This window comes from Arachis hypogaea, chromosome 12, assembly GCF_003086295.3.
Source record: "Arachis hypogaea cultivar Tifrunner chromosome 12, arahy.Tifrunner.gnm2.J5K5, whole genome shotgun sequence".
In the NCBI taxonomy this organism is placed as follows: Eukaryota; Viridiplantae; Streptophyta; class Magnoliopsida; order Fabales; family Fabaceae; genus Arachis; species Arachis hypogaea.
In genome coordinates this window covers 63272786-63279092 of record NC_092047.1, presented here as the reverse complement: position 1 = coordinate 63279092, position 6307 = coordinate 63272786, and the positions used below count along the sequence as shown (strand labels likewise).

At 36.9% G+C, this 6307-nt stretch overlaps 1 non-coding gene across 1 annotated transcript; it reads right to left on the bottom strand.

Annotated features, from left to right (window-relative positions):
• Positions 1-1510: 1510 nt before the first annotated feature.
• Positions 1511-1616, bottom strand: LOC112731038 (small nucleolar RNA R71). The gene has a single exon (XR_003166834.1). It is a non-coding gene; the product is annotated as a small nucleolar RNA R71 (small nucleolar RNA).
• Between the last annotated feature and the right edge of the window lie 4691 nt (positions 1617-6307).

Below are 6307 nucleotides of genomic sequence, written 5' to 3'. Positions count from 1 at the left end.
TATGACCTTGGTTCTAATTGAGTTCTTGTATAACTTGCAAAAGCTCTTTACTTGAACAACAGCTTGAAAACATATTCTCCTAAACTTCTAATTATCTGGATTTAGTGGGATACGTGACATATAATCCTCTTATATTTGGTTAATTAGGGTTTTTGTGGCATAGAACTAGAATTGAATTTCACCCTCTAATTGGAATTAAGTGACCAAGAAATTGGCGGTTGATGAAGGTTAGAGGAGAGTAAAAAGGTCTAAGGAATTAAGGTTTAGTCACATATAGTTTGCCATGAATTGAATCTTGCATGATTAAAATAGTTAGTAAGAAAAGTTAATCCGGAAAATAGATAACTCTGAAGTCTTAACTGTTTCTCCATATATACTTCACAACTTGTTTACTGTTTGCTTTTCTGATATTCTAAATTTACTATTAATGCTTTTGAACTCTCAAAACACCATTTTCTGTTTGTCTGACTAAGCCAATCACTCAATCATTGTTGCTTGATCCATCAATCCTCGTGGGATCGGCCCTCACTCACCTGAGGTATACTTGGTACGACCCGGTACACTTACCGGTTAGTTTGTGGATTGTAAATTCCGCATCAAGTTTTTGGCACTATTGCCGGGGAATTGACTGTGATTAACAACTATTAGTTGTTTGATTGCTTAGATTAGGTGTTTTAGTTTTAATTTTATTAAATTTTTGCTTTAACATTTTCGAAAATTAGTACTAATATTTTTTCCTAATTTCTGAAATTAAGTTTGGCGTTACCTAGTTGATTTTATTTTAATTTTTCTGTTTACATTGCCTATTAATTTTCCAATTTTTTTCTCTAATTTTAGTCATCATTTTTGAATTTTTACTACTTTATTTATTTAGTATTTTTATTTTATTTCTTTACACAGGTTATCTCACTGAGAATTCTCTACACTCTGACATAGAGAGTCCCATCTTTTCTTGTCTTCTGTCTGTTTATAAGCAGAAACAGGGACAAGGAACCTTTGTTAAACTTTGGTCTTGAACCTGAAAGGACTTTGAGGCGGCGTTTGCAACACGCGTGACTTTACAAGGCTGTAGAGTCCACCATGGATCATAATAATGCTACTAATGCCAATGTGGCAAATCCGAATGGGAATGAGCAACCTAGAAGAGTGCTTGGCTCTTACACTACTCCTAATGCAGATCTTTATGGCAAAAGTATTGTGGTGCCTCCTATAGCTGCAAACAACTTTGAATTGAAGCCTCAGATTGTCACTCTTGTGCAACAAAATTGCCAGTATCATGGACTTTCTCAGGAAGACCCCAATCAATTTATTTCTGATTTCCTGCAGATTTATGATACTATAAAAACCAATGGAGTGAATCCTAAGGTATACAAACTCATGCTCTTCCCGTTTGCTGTGAAGGATAGAGCAAAGCTGTGGTTAGATTCTCAACCCAAGGAGAGTCTGGATACTTGGGATAAGGTTGTCACTGGATTTCAGACTAAATTTTTCCCACCTCAAAAGCTTACTAAGCTAAGGGTGGAGGTTCAGACCTTCAAACAGAAAGATGATGAAACCCTTTATGGAGCTTGGGAGAGATTCAAGCTACTTACTAGGCAATGCCCTCCGGACATGTTCTCTAGATGGACTCAGCTGGATATTTTTTATGAGGGCTTATGTAAAATGTCCAAGATGCGCTTAGATAATTTTGTAGGTGGTTCTTTGCACGTGAAGAAGACATCAGAGGAGACTACTGAGCTTATTGAGTTGGTTGCTAACAACCAATATTTATATTCCTCCAATAGGAATTCTGTGAACTCTGAGGCCCCTCAGAAGAGAGGCGTTTTGGAAGTGGAAGCTATTGATTCTCTTCTTGCTCAGAATAAACTTTTGTCTCAGCAAATAAGTCTAATTACTCAACAGTTGAGTGTAATACAAGTTTCAGCTGTCAACACCCAGAATGCACCTCATGAGGTCCCTTATGACATGATAGGTAATTTTATGCAAAATTAAAATTATGATTATACTCAATCTTCTTCTGAACAAGTCAACTACATGGGGAATGGTCCTAGAAATCCCAATAATGATCCATACTCTAAGACCTACAATCAGAGGTGGAGAAATCACGTAAATTTTGGGTGAAAAGACCAACCTCAGAGATCTCAGAATTTCAATAATAATTCTCAAGGCGGTTTTCAAAAGAATAATCATAATAACCGCCAATTTCAGTCTCATCAACAACAACCACCTCAGCAGGCAAATTCTCACCCCCGGCAGAACTCTAACTAGGAGACAGTGATGAAGAGTTTTATACAGGAAACCAGAGCTTCCATTAGAAACTTGGAGGTACAAATGGGCCAGTTGAGTAAGCAAATACCTGAGAGGTCTTCAAGTGCATTTCCTGGTGATACAGTGATAAACCCAAGAGAGAATTGCAAGGCTATTCAGTTGAGAAGTGGTAAAGTAGCTGGTTCTGAGACCAAGGTCAATGAGGAGCTAGTTGAAAAAGAAGCTCCAGAGGAGAAGAAGGAAGAAGTAGAGCACGCCCCTCCAATGCGTGCGAACAACCCATTCCCAGACTCTCTTGACACTTATTCTATATTACCCAAGGCTCCTGAGTACAAGCTAAAAATTCTATACCCTCAAAGGCTTCAGAAGGCTTCCAAGGACAAGCAATTTTCTAGATTTTTAGAAGTTTTTAAGAAGTTGCAGATCAACATTTTTTTTGTAGAGGCTCTTGAGCAAATGCCTCTCTATGCTAAATTTATGAGAGAATTGTTAACTAACAAGATGAATTAGAAGGAACAAGAGACAGTGGTATTGACCAAGGAATGCAGTGCTATTATTCAACATAACCTTCTTGAGAAGATGCAAGATCCAGGAAGCTTTGTCATTCCTTGAACCATTGGAGATGTCACTATTCAGAGAGCTTTATGTGATCTTGGAGCTAGTATCAATCTCATGCCACTTCCAGTGATGAAAAAGCTTCAAATTGAGGAGGTAAAACCCACTTATATTTCTCTTCAACTTGCTGATCTGTCTATTAAATTTTCTGTGGGTGTTGTTGAGGATTTACTTGTGAAAGTAGGACCATTTATTTTTCCTGCTGATTTTGTTATACTGGACATGGAAGAGGATGCAAAGTCCTCTATTATTCTTAGTAGACCCTTTCAGCTACAGGTAGAGCTTTGAATGATGTGTAAAAAGGTGAATTAACCCTGAAGGTCAATGAAGAACAGGTGGTCCTTAATGTATTTGAAGCCCTCAAACATCCTAATGATTCTGAAGGGTGTATGAGAGTTGATGTTGTTGAACCACTTGTTCAAGAGGTACTGAAAGCTAAGGTACTTGATGACGTTCTAGATCCTATTTGGCTATTTCTGAGTATGAATTAGTTGAAGTTGATGATTCACCACCCCAAAAAGAGCTGATGAACACGCCTAAAGTAGAAGAGGAAGTCCCCAAGCTTGAGCTCAAACCCTTGCCTCCTTCTCTAAAAATGAGTCATATCTAGTGATTATTAGCTCTTTCCTAAAGCCTGGAGAGGAAGAGGCACTTATTACATTGCTCAAGAGCCATAAAACAGCTCTTGGATGGACCATTGGTGATTTAAAGAAGATTAGTCCAACCAAGAGTATGCACAAGATCCTTCTTGAAGATGATGCTAAACCGGTTGTGCAACCATCAAGGAGACTCAATCCAACTATGAAAGAGGTGGTCCAAAAAGAGGTAATAAAATTATGGGAAGCCGGCATTATTTACCCTATTTCTGACAGCCCTTGGGTGAGCCCTGTGCAGGTAGTTCCCAAGAAAGGAGGGATGACAGTGATCAAGAATGACAAGAATGGGCTTATTCCTATAAGAACCTTTACAAGATGGCAAATTTGTATAGACTACAGGAGGCTCAACACTGCTACAAGGAAGGATCACTTCCCCCTACCTTTCATTGATCAGATGTTTGAGAGGTTAGCTGGTAATTCTTTTTATTGTTTTCTAGATGGATATTCTGGATATAAACAAATTGCAGTGGACCCTCAAGATCAAGAGAAGACAGCATTCACATGTCTCTTTGGAGTTTTTGCTTACAGGAAAATGCCATTTGGACTTTGTAATGCTCTTGCAACTTTTCAGAGGTGTATGTTTTCAATTTTTTCTAATATGGTTGAAAAGTTCATTGAGGTATTTATGGATGATTTTTCTATCTTTGGTAATTCTTTTGAATCCTGCCTTAAGCATTTATCTCTAATCTTGAAATGGTGTCAAGAATCAAACCTTGTTTTAAATTGGGAAAAATGTCATTTTATGGTTACAGAAGGTATTGTTCTTGGACACCAGATTTCAAGTAAAGGGATTGAGGTTGATAGAGCCAAGGTAGAGGTAATTAAAAAATTACCACCACCAACTAATGTTAAGGCAGTCAGGAGTTTCTTGGGTCATGCAGGATTTTATAGAAGATTTATAAAGGATTTTTCAAAAATTGCTAAACCATTGAACAACCTATTAGTTGCTGATGTTCCTTTTGTCTTTGATGCTGAATTCCTGCATGCTTTTGAAACTCTGAAAGCAAACCTTACCTCTGCTCCCATTATAGCTTCCCCTGACTGGAATTTACCATTTGAATTAATGTGTGATGCTAGTGATTATGCTATAGGTGCTGTTTTAGGACAGAGGCAAGGCAAGCCTATACATGTCATTTACTATGCTAGCCGTATGTTAAATGATGCTCAAAAGAATTACACCACTATAGAAAAAGAATTATTAGCTATTGTGTATGCTGTTGATAAGTTTAGGTCCTATTTGATTGGTTCTAAGGTTATTGTTTATATTGATCATGCTGTTTTGAAGTACCTTCTAACCAAACAGGATTCTAAACCAAGATTAATATGATCGGTGTTACTCCTTCAGGAGTTTGATATTGAGATAAAAGACAAGAAAGGGTCAGAAAATTAAGTAGCTGACCACCTTTCCAGAATTGAGCCTGAAGAAGGAGTGCAACCACCCACAACTATGACTGAGACATTTCCGGATGAGCAACTGTTCCTCATTCAGCAGGCTCTATGGTTTGCAGACATTGCAAATTACAAGTCCATAAATTTCATTCCAAAGGAGTACAGTAGACAACAAGTGAAGAAGCTACTAACTGATGCAAAGTACTACTTTTGGGAGGAACCATACCTCTTTAGAAGATGCTCAGATGGTATAATTCATAGATGTGTTCCAGATGAAGAGACACAGCAGATTCTTTAGCACTGTCATGGCTCTGATTATGGAGGCAACTTTGGTGGTGAAAGGACAGCTACAAAGGTCCTTCAGAGCAGTTTTTATTGGCTGACTCTCTTCAGAGATTCAAGAGAATTTGTGAAGCACTGTGATAGGTGTGAAAGAGCTAAGAATCTCTCTGCCAACCATGAGATGCCTGATGAACGGATTTTTGACAATTTAGAATTTCACAATAAATCCTCGTTGCAAGTATAGTATCTAAACCAACAAAGAATCCTTTCATGCAAAAAAATTATTTGTCACAAGTAACAAACCCAAATTAAAATAATAACCGAAGTATTCAAACCTCGGGTCATCTCTCAAGAAATTGCAGGGAGGTGTATTTATTATTGGTTATGAAAAAGTATCTTTTTGGGTATTTGAAATAAGGAACAAGAAAATAAAATAGCAAGAAATTAAATTAATAACTAGAAAAGCTCTCGGCAAGGTATGAGAACTAGAAGTCCTATCCTAGCTATCCTTATCAATTGTGATGAGAATTGTCCATTACTCCCACTTAGTTAACCTCTAACTATGAAAGAAAGTCAAGTGGATGAATCAATTTGATTCCTCAAAGTCCTAGTCAACTCCCAAAGAAAGACTAGCTTTAGAGGGATTCAAATCAACTAGCAACTTTCAATTATCAATCAACAAAGGAGTTTGATAACTCAAGAGTCTCCAATTACTCAACCAAAGCCAAGAGGAGAAAAATCTATTCTAAAGTCCAACTAAGCATTTTATCAAACACTTGGGAGGCATAACACAAAAATATAGAGACGCAATAAGAGATAATAAAATCCAAATAACCAATTGCAAGCATCAAGAACATAAATTGAAGAAAGCAATCATAACTATGAAACACCTCAAATTGCATTAAATAAAAAATCAAATCTAATATGAGAATTCATAAACTAAAGTGGATAAATAAATAAATCATTAAGAGAGAGAACTAAAGTGCTAGAATAAATAAGAGTAGAAGAGAAACTAATTAAACTAAGGTAGAAATCTAAAATTGACAATAGCTAAACCTAAGAATCCTAAAACCTAGAGAGAGGAGAGAGCCTCTCTC